Source organism: Trachypithecus francoisi, unplaced genomic scaffold (genome assembly GCF_009764315.1).
Source record: "Trachypithecus francoisi isolate TF-2019V2 unplaced genomic scaffold, Tfra_2.0 Lachesis_group7, whole genome shotgun sequence".
Lineage (NCBI taxonomy): Eukaryota > Metazoa > Chordata > Mammalia > Primates > Cercopithecidae > Trachypithecus > Trachypithecus francoisi.
Window position 1 is genome coordinate 36,679,343 of NW_022681472.1, and position 19,663 is coordinate 36,699,005.

A 19,663-nucleotide genomic window follows, 5' to 3' on the forward strand; every position below is an offset into this window, starting at 1 on the left:
TAAGAAGCACTTGGAGGTTCATCTGATATTCTATAAAAGTAAGCAACTGAAGAATTTGGCTTAAAATCTTATTTCTAACTTTTATAGGAAAAAGTTAATACTTTCCATGTATTGAACATCTATGATTAGCCTAGTACTTTCTAGGTTGGAGCCTCACCTAGTTATATTTAACTTTTTCTTCATAGGGTTGTTGTGAGCTATAGGTAGGTATAGAAGATTCCTTAGATGGTCACAAGTCTTCCCCTCCCTGTATCCTCACTTCTTGCAACGTAACTTTGTAGCTCCTTCCAGCAAGAAATGCTGTCTATTTCTCTACTCTTCATGGTGGGCTGATTTGTGACTCCCTTTAGCTCATGGAGCTCAGTGGAAGCAATGGTGTGTCAATGCTAAACCCAGCCCACATGCTTTGAATGATTCTACTCCTCTCACTCTAGAACCCTGCTGATCCTCTATGTGAATAAGCCCACACTAGCCTGCTGGATGATGAGAGAATGTTGTCGTCCAGTTGTCCTTATTGTTCCCCCAGTAGCCAGCCAATCCCCAGAAGCAGAGACACCTAGCTGACTGCAAGCTGACCAAAGACACAGGCATGAGCCCAACTGAGACCAGAAGAACCTCCAACCTAAGATGGCCCAAACTATAAAACTGTAGAATGAGGAGCTGAGTAAATGGCTGTTGTTTTTAAGCTGTTAAGTCATGGGGTGGTTTGTTATGCAGCAAATGCTATAGGAGGTATTATTTTCCTCATTGTATTAAAGAGGCACAGTAATTTGTTCCAGGTCTACTAGCTGGTAAATGGTAAGGCTATCAGGTTATTACACCAGCTTTAAGGGCCTACACTCTTAGTCACTTCACTGCTGTTTGATGTAAATGAGAAAGTACATACTGAGTGCCCTCCAGATGCTCAGTTGTTGGCTAGACATATTTTCTGCGTTTAGGGAACTTACTGTCTCCATTTTGTTTTTCACTAATGAAAGTACAATTTGACGGTTCTCCTTACGCTATTGCCTCCACCTGAAATGTATTTTCTACCCTTGAAACCCGCTCAAATGTAACCATTTCTCAGGAACATCCTCTAATGTCCCCAGATAGAATTAAAGTTTTCTACCTGTGGTTGACTGTAAAACATGGACCGTAATTGCTCACTCTTTCCTTTCTCCTTGCCCTTTAAAATGTGACGTTTTAGTACCTTCCATCAAGAAATGAAATCTCTTTCCCCACTCCTTGTGTCTAGACTGGGCTTGTGACTTGCTTTGGCCAGGAAATGTGGCAGAAGTGATGGTGTGCCCGTTCTCACACCAGGCCTAAGGTACCTTGAATACTATAGGCATTCTCTAGGAAACCCTAACCCCATATTCCAACAAGTCTGGGTTGACCCTGGTGATGGCTGAGAGGCCAAAGGACCAGAGCTTAGTCAGCCAGCTTGTCTCAGCTAAAGCTCCCAGACATGTGAGAGAGCCCTGCCAAGATCAGCAAAGCCAAACCACAGCTGACTGCTGTTGCATGAGCAAACCTAGCCAAGATGAGAGGATTGCCCAGCTGAGCCCAATCTAAACTATCAATCACAGAATCAAGAGCTAAATACATTTTCATCTAAAGCCACTAAGGTTGTTATGAAACAACAGATAATGAATACAGATCCTTTGTATTCTTTGGGCATGTTTAAACTTATTTTTGGAATAGCATATGTATTCAACACATGTCACCAGATGAATAAATAAATGACTAAATATTCATTCAATTACACAGAGATAAGATTCCTCTAACAAAACAGAACTCTTTATTTTGAAGTGAATAATTCTATGTTTCCTGGCTGTGAGACAGTGATGTTTATAGTACAGGGCCTGATACTTAGCAGGTGTGCTCAATAAATGTTAGCTCCCATTGATCTTATAGTTGAAATAAGATGCCAAACAAAAGTCAAAGCAAACACCATGCATTGACACAAGCAGGATGTTACTTCCTAAATCCTTTTAAAATCAGGACAAACTCTCCTGGTATTTGTAGGATGGAGACTTAGGGCAAGCAACACATACTTTCTGCCCCTCTCCAGATATTGGCAAGTTTCTTTCTCTTTGAAAATAAGCTTCTTTAAATAACTTCACAGCTACTCAAGCTACCCAATTACAAACAGCAGGAGCACTCTGCTACAGAAAGACCTCCCCAGGAGGCTTTCCTTACTTGTTCTCAAGGCCAGTACTTCTCAACTTTGGCTGCATATTTGAAGAACCTTGGGAGCTTAAAAAAAATGCTCCAGAGACTGACTTAATTAGTTTGAGGGTACACCTGCACATGGGAATTTAAACAGCTCCTTGGGTAATTTTACTGAGTAGCCAAAGTGGAGAGGACCACTACTCAACTTTTTCCCAGAGTGCCTCTACCAGTCAAATAATTATTATCAGATTTAACTTTAAAGGTAGTCCTAAATAAACCTTTTTTTAATGTCTATAATCGAAACCCAGCACTGAAATACTACAGCTGGAAAATAATTTCTTATAATGGACAATGACTGGCTCAATTAAGAAACAATGATCAGATAAGTAACTTCCTGATAATTAACTCAACAAGCATCATATGAACATTTGGCAAGGTCTTAACTGTCTTAAAGGCCTTAACATAATTAGATATTCAACACTTTATTGGCCTAAATTAAATGCGATATAACATTTTTATTTATTTATTTATTTATTTTTTTGGAGACAGAGTCTTGCTCTGTCACCCAGGCTGGAGTGCAGTGGCCGGATCTCAGCTCACTGCAAGCTCTGCCTCCCAGGTTTACACCATTCTCCCGCCTCAGCCTCCCGAGTAGCTGGGACTACAGGCGCCCGCCACCTCGCCTGGCTAGTTTTGTGCATTTTTTTTTTTTTTTTTTTTGAGACGGTGTCTGGCTCTGTCGCCCAGGCTGGAGTGCAGTGGCCGATCTCAGCTCACTGCAAGCTCCGCCTCCCGGGTTTACGCCATTCTCCTGCCTCAGCCTCCGGAGTAGCTGGGACTACACGCGCCCGCCACCTCGCCCGGCTAGTTTTTTGTATTTTTTAAGTAGAGACGGGGTTTCACCGTGTTAGCCAGGATGGTCTCGATCTCCTGACCTCGTGATCCTCCCGTCTCGGCCTCCCAAAGTGCTGGGATTACAGGCTTGAGCCACCGCGCCCGGCCAGTTTTGTGCATTTTTTAGTAGAGACGGGGTTTCACCGTGTTAGCCAGGATGGTCTCGATCTCCTGACCTTGTGATCCACCCGTCTCGGCCTCCCAAAGTGCTAATACCATATAACATTATTGACTATACTGAATAACAAATTCAAGCTAAATTGCATTTAAGTGTACAATCTAAAAGTACGTTCACCTAAAATCTTTCTTTCTCAAAGTGTACATTATCATTTGGATAATAATACTTTATCACAAATTAAGGTACAATTTAATATTTTAATATGATTTTGAGCTCAGATTCAACATGGGTATTTCAAAAAATCTGGTTTTGCCTTCCTAGTACGTAAGTGACTCACATGGCAATATGGTTTGGCTGTGTCCCCACCTAAATCTCATCTTGAATTGTAGCTCCCATGATTCCCATGCATTGTGGGAGGGACCCAATGGTAGGTGATTGAATCACGGGGCAGGTCTTTCCTGTGCTATTCTTATGATGGCAAATGGGTCTCATGAGATCTGATGTTTTTATAAATGGGAGTTGCCCTGCACATGCTCTCTTGCCTGCTGCCATGTAAGATGTGCCTTTGCTTCTTCTTTGCCTTCCACCATGATTGTGAGGCCTCCCAAGCCACGTGTAACTGTGATTCCATTAAACCTCTTTCCTTGAGAAATTACCCAGTCTTATGTATGTCTTTATTAGCAGTGTGAGAACAGACTAATACAGTAAATTGGGACCAGGAATGGGGTGCTGCTATAAAGATACTTGGAAATATGGAAGTGACTTTGGAACTGGGTAACAGGCAGAGAGGCTGGAATAGTTTGGAGGGCTCAGAAGAAGACAAGAAAATGTGGGAAAGTTTGTAACTTCCTAGACACTTGTTGAACAGCTTTGATCAAAATGCTGATAGTGATATGGACAATAAAGTCCCTGCTGAGGTGGTCTCAGATGGAAATGGCAAACTTGTTGGGAATTGGAGTAAAGATCACTCTTGCTATGCAAAGAGACTGGCAGCACTGTGCCCTTGCCCTAGAGGTCTGTGGAACTTTGAATTTGAGGCAGATGATTTAGGGTATCTGGTTGAAGAAATTTCTAAGCAGCAAAGCATTCAAGAGGAAGCAGAGAATAAAAGTTTGGAAAATTTGCAGCCTGATGATGCAATTAAAAAGAAAAACCCATTTTCTGGGGTGAAATTCAAGCCAGCTGCAGGAATTTGCCTAAGTAATGAGGAACCAAATGTTAATCACCAAGACAATGGGGAAAATGTCTCCAGGGCATGTCAGAGACCTTCACAGCAGCCCCTCCCATCACAGGCCTGGGGGCCTAGAAGGAAAAAATGGTTTACTGGGCCAGGCCCAGGGCTCCCCTGTTCTGTGCAGCCTTGGGACATGGTGCCCTGCATCCCAGCTGCTTCAGCTCCAGCCATGGCTAAAAGGGGCTAACATACAGCTCAGGCCCTTGCTTCAGAGGGTGCAAGCCCCAAGCATTGATGGCTTACACATGGTGTTGGGCCTATAAGTACACAAAAGTCAAAAATTGAGGTTTGGAAATCTACACCTAGATTTCAAAGGATGTATGGAAATGCCTGGATGTCTAGGCAGAAGTTTGCTGCAGGGGTGGGGCGCTGATGGAGAACCTCTGCTAGAGCAGTGTGGAAAGGAAATATGGAGTTGGAGCCCCCACACAGAGTCCCCACTGGGGCACTGCCTAGTACAGCTATGAGAAGAGGGCCACTATCCTCCAGACCCCAGAATGGTAGATCCACTGACAGCTTGCCCTGTGCACCTGGAAAAGCCACAGACACTCAACACCAGCCTGTGAAAGCAGCCAGGAGTGGGGCTGTACCCTGAAAAGCCACAGGGGTGGAGCTGCCCAAGGCCAGGGGAGCCCACCTCTTACATCAGCATGCCCTGGATGTGAGACATGGAGTCACAGGTCATTTTAAGGTTTAATGACTGCCCTATTGAAGTTTGGACCTGCATGGGCTCTGTAACCCCTTTGTTTTGGCTAATTTCTCCCATCTGGAATGGATGTATTTACCCAATGCCTGTACACTCATTATATCTGGGAAATAATTAACTTGCTTTTGATTTTATAGGCTCATAGATGGAAGGGATTTGTCTTGTCTCAGATGAGACTTTGGACTGTGGACTTTTGAAGTGATGCTGAAATGAGTTAAGACTTGGAATTGTTAGGAAGGCATGATTGGTTTTGAAATGTGAGGACATGAGATTTGGGAGGGGCAAGGGGTAGAATGATATGGTTTGGCTGTGTCTCCACCCAAATCTTGTCTTAAACTGTAGCTCCCATGATTCCTACATGTTGTGGAAGGGAGCTGGTAGGAGGAGATTGAATTATGGGGGTGGGTCTTTCCTATGTTGTTCTTATAATAGTGAATGGGTCTCATGAGATCTGATGGTTTTATAAATGGGAGTTCTCCTGCACAAGCTCTCTCTTGCCTGCTGCCATGTAAGACATGCCTTCGCTTCTTCTTTGCCTTCTGCCATGATTGTGAGGCCTCCCCAGCCATGTAGAATTGTGATTACATTAAACGCCTTTCCTTTACCCAGTCTTGTGTATGTCTTTATTAGCAGCACGAGAACAGACTAATACACATGGCAATAGTGTTCCTTTTTGTGATTATTTAATTCTTTTTTGGTAGAGTTCAAAAGTGCTGAAAAATGATGGGCAATGTTATGTTATAAACTATATAGTGCATATTTAATGCATGCAAATTGCTTTAATGCCAAAATTTCATCCTCAATAAACTCTATGCTATAATTACAAATGGACTTCCAACACACATTCAGAGTCAGAATTCTCTAAGCCACTGGTTCTGAAAAATCTGGTTCGACCCTCTGACTTCACAGATACGAAAAACAACGTCCAGAAAGGTTAAACAAGTCAAACAATGCCCACAACACCAAATGGCTGGGAATGGAGCCCAGGACATCTGAGCCTGCATCCTCTCGCCCCGCTAGGGGCATCTGGAAGATAACAGCGGAAGTGTGTTCAAGCCCTACAGAAACAGGTGGCAGGGCTGGATTTGGTCCCCAGCTTTTGCCAAATACTTGGATTTTGCCAGCCTCTGCTATAGATGGCTATATTCAGTAGAAGACATCGACAACAGGGGATATCACTATCGCTTTTTATACTTCAATTCTTCTTATCACAAAACAGGCTGAAGTCAACCATGGTTATTTAATACATTAGTTATAAATGCATTTGCTGTATTTTTTCTAGTCTATTATTAACATCTTACATTAGCATGGTACATGTGTTTCAATTAATGGACCAATATTGGTACATTATTATTTGGATTTCCCTAATTTGTACCTAATGTCCTTTTATTTTTGGTTCCAGGATCCCATCTAGGATGCTGCATTACATTTAGTCTGCTCATTTTTCATTACTTCAAGTGTGTGTGTATGTGTGTGTGTGTGTGTGTGCCTATGTGTTTGTGTGTGTGTGTCTATGTGTTTGTGTGTGTGTGTGTGATAGAGAGAGAGACAGAATATGAGTATTTATCTTCTATTTTGCAAATTAAGGGCAAAATCCTACAAATTACAATTCTCACGTTCTCTAATGTAAAAGAAAAGGGCATATGTTAATGGAGTAATCTGTGGTTTCAATTATGATGAAAACATTGTGGATTAAAGGAAGGTTAGGTTAAAAAGAATTTGACATTTAGAAGGACCTGGAAACAGAGTTTCTGATTCCAGCATGGATTAACAAAATCTAAAAAGCAAGGAATGCAGTAGAGTAGTGTGAGAATTTAAAGTAATAAAAGTCAGTTCACATAGAAGCATGGTAATAAAAAAACATTGTGTAATTTGTCACCATTTACTTTAGAGGAGTCTGCATTTTTAAAATCCACAGAAATGCAGTGATAGTTTCCTTGCCAGTATTTGCGTAAAACATTTTCCAAACAAGACTGATTCATCTTACTCTGAAATGAATTGTTAGATCACAACAGTGAATGTTAAGGCATTTGCATCCCTTATAGAAATGCCAAACATTTTACTATGCCTGATGCTGTACTATAAATAGGGAGATTCAAATGCTAAAAATGTTCTCTAAGTTGCCAAACATAGTTCTTTACCATGTACTTCCTGGTACAAATGACTTGTTCTTCCAAAGTCTGAAAATGAAAGCTAACTGCAATTCAGAAAAATGTTGCAAATTACTTCAATTAATTAAATGTAAAAGTCATTTCATTTCTGTATATTTCTTTTTCCTTAGATCATATTTCCTTAGATCATATTTAGGCTTCTTTAGACATTTACCAAAGTTTTGTTAAATCACAGTTAGTCTGGTAACAGTTGAGTTTTAAAATGAACAATTGGAACAGCCAAACAACGCCAATATTGCTGGAAAACAATGATGCTTATCTAAATTATTCTGAATTGTTAGCCACATTTGGATGTAATAGTAGATGTAGAATTTACTTACTATATTTTTTCTAAATAATCTCTGGGCACAATAGTGCCCATAAATCAATAAATTACAGGTTAAAGGTATTTCATTTCACAATAATGCCCACATATTACTGGGAAAATTTTACTAATTTATAATTGGTATTTCAAAATAGTTTCAATATCTATGTATATCTTGAATAAAAAAGAACATAACAGTATAGGGATTTGTATGGCATATTTAAGGTTAGTATTCATTTGAAGAGGTGATCCCTGATTTTCACTGAGAGCTGGGACAGGAAATTGTAGGAGATTTTTCTATAATGTGGACAGGGCAAGGCACAGTAAGAGCTGCTTTATAACATTTTCTTCAAATCAGCTGACTATCCCACTGGGCTTTAATCTCCCTTCTGCAACTGACCAGACCTCATATTATCCAATTACCAGTAATCTACTTAAGAACAGCAAGGTTCTCTTTAAACTGAATAAAAGTAATTATTTTAATATCTTTTCCTGGCTTCTTTAAAGGCTTCATGTTTTTTGACTTGCATAAATTTTTTGCAAACCTCCATAGAAGATATTTTACTTATTTTACAATTTTATGGCACGTAAGAAGTGACTTAAGTAAAATTATTTGATTTTAAGTTAATTATTAATTAAAGGTTACATTAACTAGTTCATTTAAATACAAATTTTACTAATTCTAGTTTGACGTTTTCCTTATTTAACAGTGATGTGCTATTTAGTCTACTTTAAATTCATCATGTAATGAAATGCATGACTTGTAGACGAATTTTTGCAATGACAGATGGGCATATACTTGGTTTTGTGACCAATTATATAAATTTCAAGCTACAATTAATATGTCATGATAGATAAACAGATAAAAGTTTTCATTCATGAATATTTGGTAATCTTGCATTCTGGACAAAAATAATCAACCTACAATAATTTTTGTGTTTAATTATAAAATAATGAGACAAGATAAAAAAGCTTTAGGCTGCTGTTTGTATGCATTTCTTTGCAGTGAGTATATATATATATATGTCAGTATATATATATATAAGCCAAATTATATGTGATTATCATTACTTTTTTGTTTTTCAACATTCAATTTTATACCATATAAATGTCCTAATAGACTAATATAAAACTCTGCAAACACATTAAGATATTTAAGATTAAAAGAATAATGCAATAAACACACATATTTAGGAAATAAACACCCAGTTTAGGAAATAAAACATCATCTATGCTATGAAAAGTCTGTCAGAGGCCGGGCGCGGTGGCTCAAGCCTGTAATCCCAGCACTTTGGGAGGCCGAGGCGGGCGGATCACGAGGTCAGGAGATCGAGACCATCCTGGCGAACACTGTGAAACCCCGTCTCTACTAAAAAATACAAAAACTAGCCGGGCGAGGTGGCGGGCGTCTGTAGTCCCAGCTACTCGGGAGGCTGAGGCAGGAGAATGGCGTGAACCGGGAGGCGGAGCTTGCAGTGAGCTGAGATCCGGCCACTGCACTCCAGCCCCGGCGACAGAGCAAGACTCCGTCTCAAAAAAAAAAAAAAAAAAAAAAAAAAAAGAAAAGTCTGTCAGAATTTTGACCAGATGACTGCAGATGATAATCGTCACAACATCAGTTGCTGCTTCTGCTTACTGTCTGTAATCAGTTATCCATTCTATGTATAAAGTAACAGTAAATGACTAATTATAAAAACGAATGGAAGCCCCCATGGGGGCTTGCAGTGTTTATGTGAGTCATAATCATGTTCACTCATCTAACTGGCACTAATAGCTTCACATTCGTTAAGAGGTCCTGAAGCAGTATGATTTTCTTCAACGTATTTAAGTAATCATTTTATTTATTAATAATTACTTTCAAAATAGAACCTAGGTTTGAACCTTTACCACCCTGAACAGCCTAAAATCCCTGGGACAGTTTTGCATCACAGTGATTTTGTGAAAAGGCTGTTGGGAAACCCCAATTCAGGCTCAGCCAATGCTAAGTTAGAGATGCGGGAAGGAGAAGGGTGCACACAGGACTGATGTGAGGCTGCACAAAGGAGGCCATCTGGAGAGCAGCTGATGCCCCTGGACTCCTGGCACATGGCCCCTCCAGGATCTAGAGAATACTCCGGAGTCCAGAGTCAAGACCCAAACACCTCCACATATATGCAAGTTGGGCTGGGCTACAACATGTAATGGTTCTGCAAATGAGGATGATGTATATTAAATGTATGTACCCACAGGTACCTATGAAGTATACCTACTGAGGTTCCAAATCTTGGTGCCAGCCTGCCACAGAGCTGAAATTTCTACCGAAAAGACCAAAGAACCATACCACAGAGTTAAAAGCCATGGGAAAAATTTGTTCCAACTGGGAACAGTTGTTTCTTTTAGGAAAATGTTTTTAGCTTAGGACTCTGTTAATTACAAAGTCATGGTCAGAGTTCCCTTTTCAAACTGTTTCTTAGAAAGCATAGAACAAAATTTGGTTCTACCATATCAACCATGCAGGATTTCAGAGAATGTATTTTGCATAATAACTTCCCTCCTTCTTCCATCTTTTCTAGCTTATATACTCTGTGCCTCATTTTACCCTCACCAAGTTTTCATTTGATGTGCTGTATACTGTATCTCATTCTTAAAACTTTTCTGGAACAAAATAATCACCAACTTATAAAGATGAAAAAAGCTTAGGGATAATTCAGTTCTATCCTCCATATTTTATAAATGAGAAATTTCAGGCTCTAAGGTCCCAATAGCTATCAGTTTAAAAAGGGACTGGAATTTAGAGATCCCAAATGTAGCTTATTACTTTTCTCTCAATATCTGTTTGCCTCCTGTGACAGTGGAATTTTTTTTTTTTTTTTACCTCTCCTAACAACAACACTGCCCAAGTGATGCTGACAGACATTTTCACCCACCTGAGACAACATAAAATTTAGGAAATTCTACATTCTACATGTTGCTTTGGAGAGTCACAAGAAAATTCTGAGAAATCCTGCAATAAGTAAATCAATTTAATTTTGCTGAACCTATGTCTCCCAAACATATCCAACCATGAATAAACCTTTTTTCTTTTCTCTTTTGGGGGCACCCAAATGAGAGAGAGCTGCACCCATCTAACTCCTCACATTCCACTTTGGGAAGTTCCAGGTTAAGACAAGGCCTCCAGGAGCAACTGTCTAAATTCCCATGGCAGCAGGGAGGGAGGAATGGTCAAATGTCCACCCCGGAGAGCGGCTGCTCTCCATACTGGCAGGTCGTGCTATACCGCCGTGCCCAGGGCCATGGTATGTCAAATGGCCCGGGACCCACCAGTGAAAAAGCTGTAAAGGAGGGGCAGGGCAGTACGCTGGTTCTTTCTCCACCTGCTGCTCGGGCGTTCCTCTGCAGGCATGCCACAGAATGCAGTTCAACCTGACAGTCACGGGAGGAGGTACCTGGCTGGAATCCTGTTTACCATGCAACATTAGTCCGCACCCACTTTGAATTCTAGAATGACAGGAATGACAAATTCTTCCTCCACTGCAGCAAATGCCATCACTCAATGGGGATAGAGTTCCAAAAATGACAACGCAACATGGTGTGTGTACCTCTGTGGGGGCAGTGTGTGTGTTTACAGACCCCAAAGGGGCTGACAGGTAAGCAAGCTCTGCTATGGTCCAGGAGACACCTGTGTTCAGACGCATGGAGCCCTAATGCTAGACCCTGGAGTAGATGCCAGTGCTGTCTCTACCCTTCTTTGGCAAGTCACTTACCCTCTCTGAGCTTTAGTTTCCTCTTCGGTAAAACAGGAATGTTAGTAATAGTAATAGGGTGATCGGGCAGATTAAAGTTTAATACTTGCAAAGTGCTTAGACCAGTGCTTGCCTCACTCTAGGTACAATATAAGTGTCTGTTAAATAAAATAGTATCATTCACCTCTAATCCCAGCTATTCAGGAGGCTGAGGCACGAGAATCACTTGAACCCGGGAAGCAGAGGTTGCAGTGAGCCCAGATAGCACCGTTGTACCCTAGCCTGGGCAACAGAGCAAGGCTCTGTCTCAGAAAAATAACACAAAAAAACCCAAAAATAAAATAGGGTCATTAAGTGTTTACCCCAATTTCCCTCAACTGATAAACATTTTCTTTCATACTAGATGGTGACATATAGCATTGGTGAAACAAGGCCCTTGTATGCCTTGCTTTAGGGCATCCTCCCCTGCGTCATGATGATGACACACAAAAGGCCTGTGCCCACACTGACTTAGCTGCCTGCAGGCTCTCCCAGCTTTCTGGCGAACTGTGGTCACAGGTTATGGAGAACCAGCTGTCACTGGTGTGTGCTAAAGATCTGGCCTCAGTGGTTATCGGAAATTCTGCAGGAAAGGAACAAGCAGGCAGGACAGGAGGCATGGCTGCAGAGGCACAGATGGGCCAGCAATTACCCTGCACACGAAGGTGTCTTTCAGGGACCTGCCAGTCCTGCTGCTGCAGGCAGCGCCTCCGAGGAGCCCCTGGAGGGAGCAGGAGAACCTGGCCCTGCCTCGACCTCACGTCCCTCAGTAATCCTTAACTCAGCTGTGAAAAACAATAAAATAAAAACTACTTGAAAAATAGACCCCAAAAAAGTACCAAATAGAAACAATAAAGGGAGTTCATTGAAGCCTTGGTGATTTTTTCTTGCTTTGTGATGTACTTGAAAATATCATCATATAACTATGTTTCTATACTTTTTTTTTTTTTTTTTGAGACAAGGTCTTGTTCTGTCACTCTGACTGGAGTGCAGTGGTGTGATCTCAGCTCACTGCAGCCTCTGCCTTCCAGAATCAAGAGATCCTCCCACTTCAGCCTCCCAGGTAGCTGGGACTATAGGCATGTGCCATCATGCTTGGCTAATTTTTGTGGAGACAGGGTTTTGCCATGTTGCCCAGGCTGGTCTCAAACTCCTGGACTCAAGCAATCTGCCCACCTCGGCCTTCCAAAGTGCTAGAAATTTAGGCATGAGACACCATAGCTGGCCAATTTCTATACATTTTTAAAAAGACAAACAAATGCATCATCAAAAAGATTGTCTAACAAATACATTTTAAAAGACCAAGAAACTTAAAAACAACAAAGCAGATAATATATGTGAATCATGTCACAAGTGGTGGAGTAAAGGACCTGCTTTTGTTACATAAGATTAACCCTTATGCAGGCTACATAAAAAGGGATTTGCAATAATCCAATGCTCTACTGTATATTAACACTACCACAGATAGAATTTTAGAAGTCTCATAATTTATATTATGTAGTTTTTATAAAAATATCCAGGGAGCTGTTCTTAAGAATATAGGCCAAGAGGCTGGGCATGGTGGCTCACGCCTGTAATCCCAGCACTTTGGGAGGCTGAGGCGGGTGGATCACAAGGTCAGATTGAGACCATCCTGGCTAACACGGTGAAACCCCGTCTCTACTAAAAATACAAAAAATTAGCCGGGCGTGGTGGCGGGTGCCTGTAGTCCTAGCTACTGGGGAGGCTGAGGTGGGAGAATGGTGTGAACTCAGGAGGTGGAGCTTGCAGTGAGCTGAGATCACACCACTGCACTCTAGCCTGGGCGACAGAGCGAGACCCCGTCTCAAAAAAAAAAAAAAAGAATGTAGGCCAAGATTGGGCAGTCATGATAAATTTCTCTTTAAGCCTAAGGACGAGGGGCCCCCACAGCTGCTGTTGGGGATGCTGGGTGTGGGGCAGGCTCTCCCACTCTCTAGCTCACATACTGTCTGTGAACACAGCAGCCTGGCACACATGCACACACATGAGGGTCCCAGACACCTGGGGCTATCAGGGCCCATCACATTGTGCAGTCTGTGTGCTCAGGGAGAGGTGGGAACACATAGCCTCAAGAAGCAGAAACGCCAGGCCTCAGTCATGGTCAGCTCAGCTTCCAGTTCAGAGTTTGCACGCTGCTTTGAGCCTTTGCTTTTACAGTTATTGCCTTTAAAGTTCTGAACATTTGGGGCATGGCTCCCTCTAACGAGCAGTGCACCTCTCACCTCAATGCACATCTTTAAATGTGTCTTTTTTCTCTTGTCTGTGGCAGCATACACTTGCTTCCGTGAACCACCAGATGACGTACACAGGCTAATTTTCATTTGTACCAATGTGAATGCTGACGTACAAAGGGCAATATCAAAGCAGGTCTAGTGTGTTCATCAAGTATTTCTAAACTTCCCTGATTTTAATTCCTGTTACTACAGTACTTGGGTAGGCATACTGCATCTTAAAGACTTTTTTCATGTAACGCAGGCATAATGCAATGTGAAGAAAATTATCACTGAGAGGAAAACTGTTTCCCCAAATTACGACTTACATCGACAGTAATGAGAAGCTATTAAAATAGATTTTTGCAAAATTTCTAAGCTGATCTGCTGCTTGGAGTTTTGAGATTTCCCACTGCTCTGCTATTTTCCCATTCTGTACGCACAGCACAGATTCCTGCCAAGCCTATTACAGTGAACAAACAATGTCCTCTCTGTCAGAACAGAGAATGAATAGCATCACAAAATTCTCCTCTAATGTACAGCCTACATTTCCCTCACCCCAACCCCTTCAGAAGAGAATAAGCAGGGTGAGGACCGAGGAGGAAAACAGGACTGACTCTCTCCTGGCCAGTCGGAAACTGCCTTCCAGAACACTAAGGGCTAGGTAGTGTCAACCATATCATATTAACTTCTCAACAGAGAAAGTTGACAAGTTTATTTTCTTTTAAGGGGGATCATATGTTTTTGCATTTCTGTGTGTGTGTGGGTACACAAATATCTTTATAAGGAAGGAGGTGTTTCATCAGATAAAATTTTAGGTGGCATTTCATCAGATAAAATAAGACAGCTTTTAGCTACAGACTGAGCAGTGACAGGGGAACTTCATAGAAATGACACAGCAATTTGTGCTAAAATATTGGCAGCTAATTCATGAATGCCAAAGCTGACTATGAATTCGGCTGCTTCTGTTAAGCCTTTATTCTCACTAAGCTCATGATTCACAAAGAAAGCGCCTAGAGTTACTCCTCTGAAACATACAGTATCATGCTGACAGATTCTTCTTTGGTCTCTCTCTCTCTCTCTCTCTCTCACACACACACACACACACACACACCACACACACACACACACACACCCCTCCCCACAAGAGGCATTAAAGATAAGATTTCCAAAACAAGAACTTCATGAAGCATTTCTCACAAACCAATGAAAGACTTACTAAAGGCTTACTTAGCAGGTATTTTCATAGAAGAACATGGAGTTCCTTAAAATCTTTCATACTTGTCTCAGTTGGTATAAACTATTTTGATTTAGGCTTTCCCCTCCTGTGACATGAATATAGCATATATTTTATTTTAACCTCTAAAGGAAACTACTCATTTTTTTGCTCATAAAGGATGAAATGTTATTTTCATAATCAAACCCCACTGGCTTTTGTGTTCATGAGTATCTGTAACATGAAGAAAAAAGGCCAGCCTCTTCTTTCCTCCTCATTTCCCACACATTTTCCATACAGCTCAGTGAGCTCCCAGATTCTGATGGCATTCTCCTGGTAACACATTTAGAAGAGGCTGCAGGATACCCCAACAGCACTGCTTTCTTCTCTGTCTCTCTTTCTCTCTCTCTCTCCCTCTCTCTCTTTCTCTCATATCACTCTAGGTCTGTATGAGACTAAACAATTAAACCTTTGTGTTGTGCCACTGCCATTCGAAAAGCCTAATGGTGTGTCCCTTCATTGGTACAATGGTAATATTGACCTTGGAGGAAATGTTTGTCCAGAAGAGTATTCCAGATTCTGGCAATGTATTCCCTTTGAAATGTCGTGGTGAGAGTTCGCTCTTCTTTCTTGGCCTATAGCCAAAGAGAAGGAAAGTTAGAAAAAAAGGCAGATGGATATACACTGTGAAAGATACTTGTTCAGTTCACTGTAAAAATGCTAGTGTACTTACGCCAAACACTGAGATTTATATTCTTATATTCCTTCCTGAACAAAGCAAACTGAAATGTAGAGGCACAACCATCGACATTAACAATTAAATTAAAAATTTCAATAAAGAAAAGTTCATATCTCCCCATACCCCAAAAAATTTTCATAAATAGCCAAGTATCTAATCAAATACAAATCAATTTACTTGCTCTTTCCATATTTTCCCTAGTTATGCCAAGTAAATCTCTGTGTTACTACAGTGATACTAATTCAAGTAACTGTTTTCTGAATTTGAAATAAAAGAAGTGATTTGTTTGAAAAGAGCATTTATACTTTTTGGTAAGGTAAGCTGTGATTCAGTTCTGAAAATTTCTTATTAGAAGGAGACTTTGGTGCAGCGTGAACAGTGTGACCTGGACGACATGCAGATCTAGCCCCGAGTCATCCCTTCACACATTCTGCTGTGGAAATGGGGAAGATGCTCAGAGAAGGAGAGGATACATGGGTGACTTCCCTTGCTCTCCCTCCTGATTCACCAGCTCCCCAGTCCTACCTGTTGTTCTGCTGTTTTTGGTGCCTAGTCCTTCCTCCAGCCCCCCTTCCTCTCTAGTTCTCTTCCCATCCTCAAATAAGTCTCTCCCATACTGAACACTTACTTTACATAAGACACCATGACAAGTGCAGTGTGAAAGGGAGGAGGGGAGAGGGACGGAATGAACGAATGAACGAACGAATGAACGGATGAAAGAACGGCTGTGTTTACGCTCTAAGGAGAATATCCTGGCTGTTGACTAAGATTCAGAACCTCTCAATCATTTTAACCAACTGAGGCATAATTCCCAATTTCCAACCTAATGAACGGAGTGGAACATGAGCCTTCTAGATTTGCATCTACTGATGTTCTTTTGTTAGAACCACATATTATCATCTTAGACTGTGTGTTGCTTTCTCTGATAGCAGAGTCAGCAGAATATTTATATTATCTTGAGGTATATCTATTGTTTCCCTGACAGTTTGAAAGTGAGAAACTGCTGCCTTTTGTTTGCCACTGCATTTAGCTACATTATTATTTTCTTTTAATAAGTGTAAAAAGACCAGAACAAGACACACAATCATGGGCTGTCTTCTTCTAAGCCGACTCCAGGTCTTTCTGCTGTCAGTCACTTCAACTAGGAGACAGGGCTTCGCTGCGTGCAGGGCTTGATAGACAACTGAGTTCCCAAGCCATCGTTCCACTCTTTTATTAGACTTCAAGTCAAGCCTCCTTCTGAACCCCTGCCATGCAGATATATTTAGATGTGGATTCCAATCATAAGCCTCTCCACTTTTCCTTGTCATCATGGTCAATCCAGGGAATTCTCCTGAATTGGTCAGAAATATGAGCAAGATTTAATTATCTAAATCAAATTGCTGCAGTTAAAAGGTAAAATTTAAAGAATTAACAATTTTTTTTTAGAAAATGTCAAATTCTATTAAGGTGTATTAAAAATGATGTTTGGATGTGCTTTCTCTATTACCAGATATGAGTACAATCCTGATTTGAAAATTGGAGACAAGATTTGACAGTTAATTTAATAATATAAAAATGGTGCACAGTTTTGAATTTTCAGAATATACATTTTGCGACTTAAAAATATTCCAAGAAAACAAGGTCATCAAGACGCTGTGGTACTGCCATAAGGATAGACACATAAATCAATACTTTAGCATCCAGGAATAAACCCATAGATTTATATTCCTTCAATTATATGGCCAATTGAGTTTTTGGCAAGGGTGCCAAGTCTATTCAATGGGGAAAGGACAGGCTTTTTCAACGAATGGTTCTGGAACAACTAGACAGCCATATATAAAAGAATAATGTTGGATCCTTAACTCAGACTACAGAAAAAGTTAATGCAAAATGGATCAAATACCTAAATGTAAGAGTGTAAACTACTGTTAGAAAAGAACCAAAGAGCTAAATCTTCATGAGCTCAGATTTGGCAGAGGCATGTGACCCCAAAAGCACAAGCCAACTAGAGAAAAAACAGATAAACTGGACTTCATTCATTAAAATAAAAATATTTGTAATTTAAAGGACAATATTAAGATAATGAAAAGACAACCCAAAGAATAGGAGAAAATATATGCAAATCATATGTGATAAGGGATTTTATATAGAGAGAATATATAAATAACTCTTACAACTCAATAACAAAAAGACAACCCAACCAAATATAGGCAAAGGATCTGAAGAGACTTTTCTCCAAAAAAGATACACAAATAATCAATAAACACACGAAAAGATGCTCAACATCAGTAGCCATCAACAAAGTGCAAATCAACCACAAATGAGATACCACTTCATACCTTCCTAGTGATTTGCACTTGGCCATAGTAAACATGTCTAAGCTAATAACAAGTGTTCAGAGGATGTAGAGATATCAGAACCCCCATGCCCTGCTGACGGGAATGTAAAATGACGCAGCTGCTTTGAAATAGTCTGGTAGTTCCTCAGAATGTTAAACAGAGAGTTACCATGGGACCCAGCAATTCCACACCCAAGTATATAGCAAAAGAAATGAAACTACACATCCACACAAAAACTTGCACATAAATATTCACAGAAGCATTATTTGTAATACCAAAAGAAGTAGAAACAATGTCCCTCAACTGGTGACTGGGTATACACAAAATGTTGTATATCCATACAAAAAAAAATATTATTCAGCCATAAAATAGAATAAAATACTGGTACATGTTACAACATGGATGAACCTTGAAAACATGCTAAGTGAAATAAACCAGTCATGAAAAACATATTATATGATCCTGTTTATAAGAAATGTCCAAAATAGGCAAATATATAGAGGTAGAAAGCAGATTTGTTTTCCTTAGAGCTGGGGGAGAAGGGGTGATGAAAATGTCCTAAAATTGATAGTTGTACTTTAAATGGATGACTTGTATGGTATGTGAATTGCATCTAAATAAAGTTCTTATGAAAAATAATATTCCAAGGATTTGGATGTTATAAGCATCAGTCATTTTTTGGATCAATCTTAAAAAAAAAGGCAAACCACAAAATAATTTTAGCTGGAATCATGGGAGTTGTGACACTAAGCAGATAACCTAGCTGCACTGCAAACTGTCATGCCCTGACTGGGGCAACTTGAGTATAATTCTGATAGACCAAACACTCCTTTAGGTCTCCTTTCATGTTGCTGATTATTTCCAAGGGTGATAGAGATAATTAGGTTATCGGGGTATAGAGATAATAAGGTTGATCACTGCAAATGATCATTGACCCAATCAAACAGAAATCCCATACTTTCAATATTGATTTCTTTTTTTCACCGAATGGAATTTTAGGACTTCTGATACTGATGATCTAGTCAAATGTGACTTTTCCCTGAAACCCACATATCCTGTCCATGGGATGCCACACTCAGCAGTTTCTGTTACACCTGGCTCTCTGACAGTTTTCATGAGGACGGTTGGCGACTTCTTAATACTGATGATGACATTCATAAGAAGGCCCAAACAAGTGAACTCCAGGAGTTCAGGATGCGTTTTTACCAAACTAACCTGAACTGTTGTTCTGGCTAAAGCCACTCAGCAGAACTGAAACAGAGCTCCATTCTGGGACACTGAAACCCTGAGGGATGAGATGGGCACCTGACAGATGGCCTGAGCTGAGCCCCTGCTGGCAGTGCTGAAGAGGGTCTAAGGAAAGGAGTGTTTTCTCAAGGTTATATCCTAACAGTCTCTTCTGGGGAAGGAGTAATGATGTTGAGAGTGTATCTCCCTGCTATCTGGGTAGACAAATATAGGGATTGAGGAGAACAGACTTCAGCAATCTACTCCAAATTCATGTCTGACTTTTAAAAACTGTACCCAGAGGCAAGATAACTACTCAGTATGAGACTAGAATCATGAAGCTCAATTATAGATTCTCAAATTTAAAAGAAACTTAAAGGTCATCCATAAATCAACCCCACTTGATACTTGAAGCCTTTCTACAATGTCCGTGACATCTCATCTATAACTGCAATGTCAAGAGGACTTGGTTAAACAGAACAGTTCAATGTACTGAGCACGGAATGAATCACAGTGCTTGGAATATAGTAATTGCTCAATATTTATTCACTGATTGAGTGAATTCATTTAAAAAAAAATCAGAGTAG

General features: G+C 40.5%; 1 protein-coding gene across 5 annotated transcripts in view; it reads right to left on the reverse strand.

The window, feature by feature from the left end:
* Positions 1–19,663, reverse strand: part of PAG1 (phosphoprotein membrane anchor with glycosphingolipid microdomains 1) — a 139,831-nt gene that overhangs the window by 45,040 nt on the left and 75,128 nt on the right. For all 5 annotated transcript variants that reach the window (XM_033202320.1, XM_033202319.1, XM_033202317.1 and 2 more), the window contains one exon: positions 15,331–15,424. The gene's annotated coding sequence lies outside the window, so the exon portion shown is untranslated. The remainder of the gene's footprint in view (positions 1–15,330; positions 15,425–19,663) is intronic.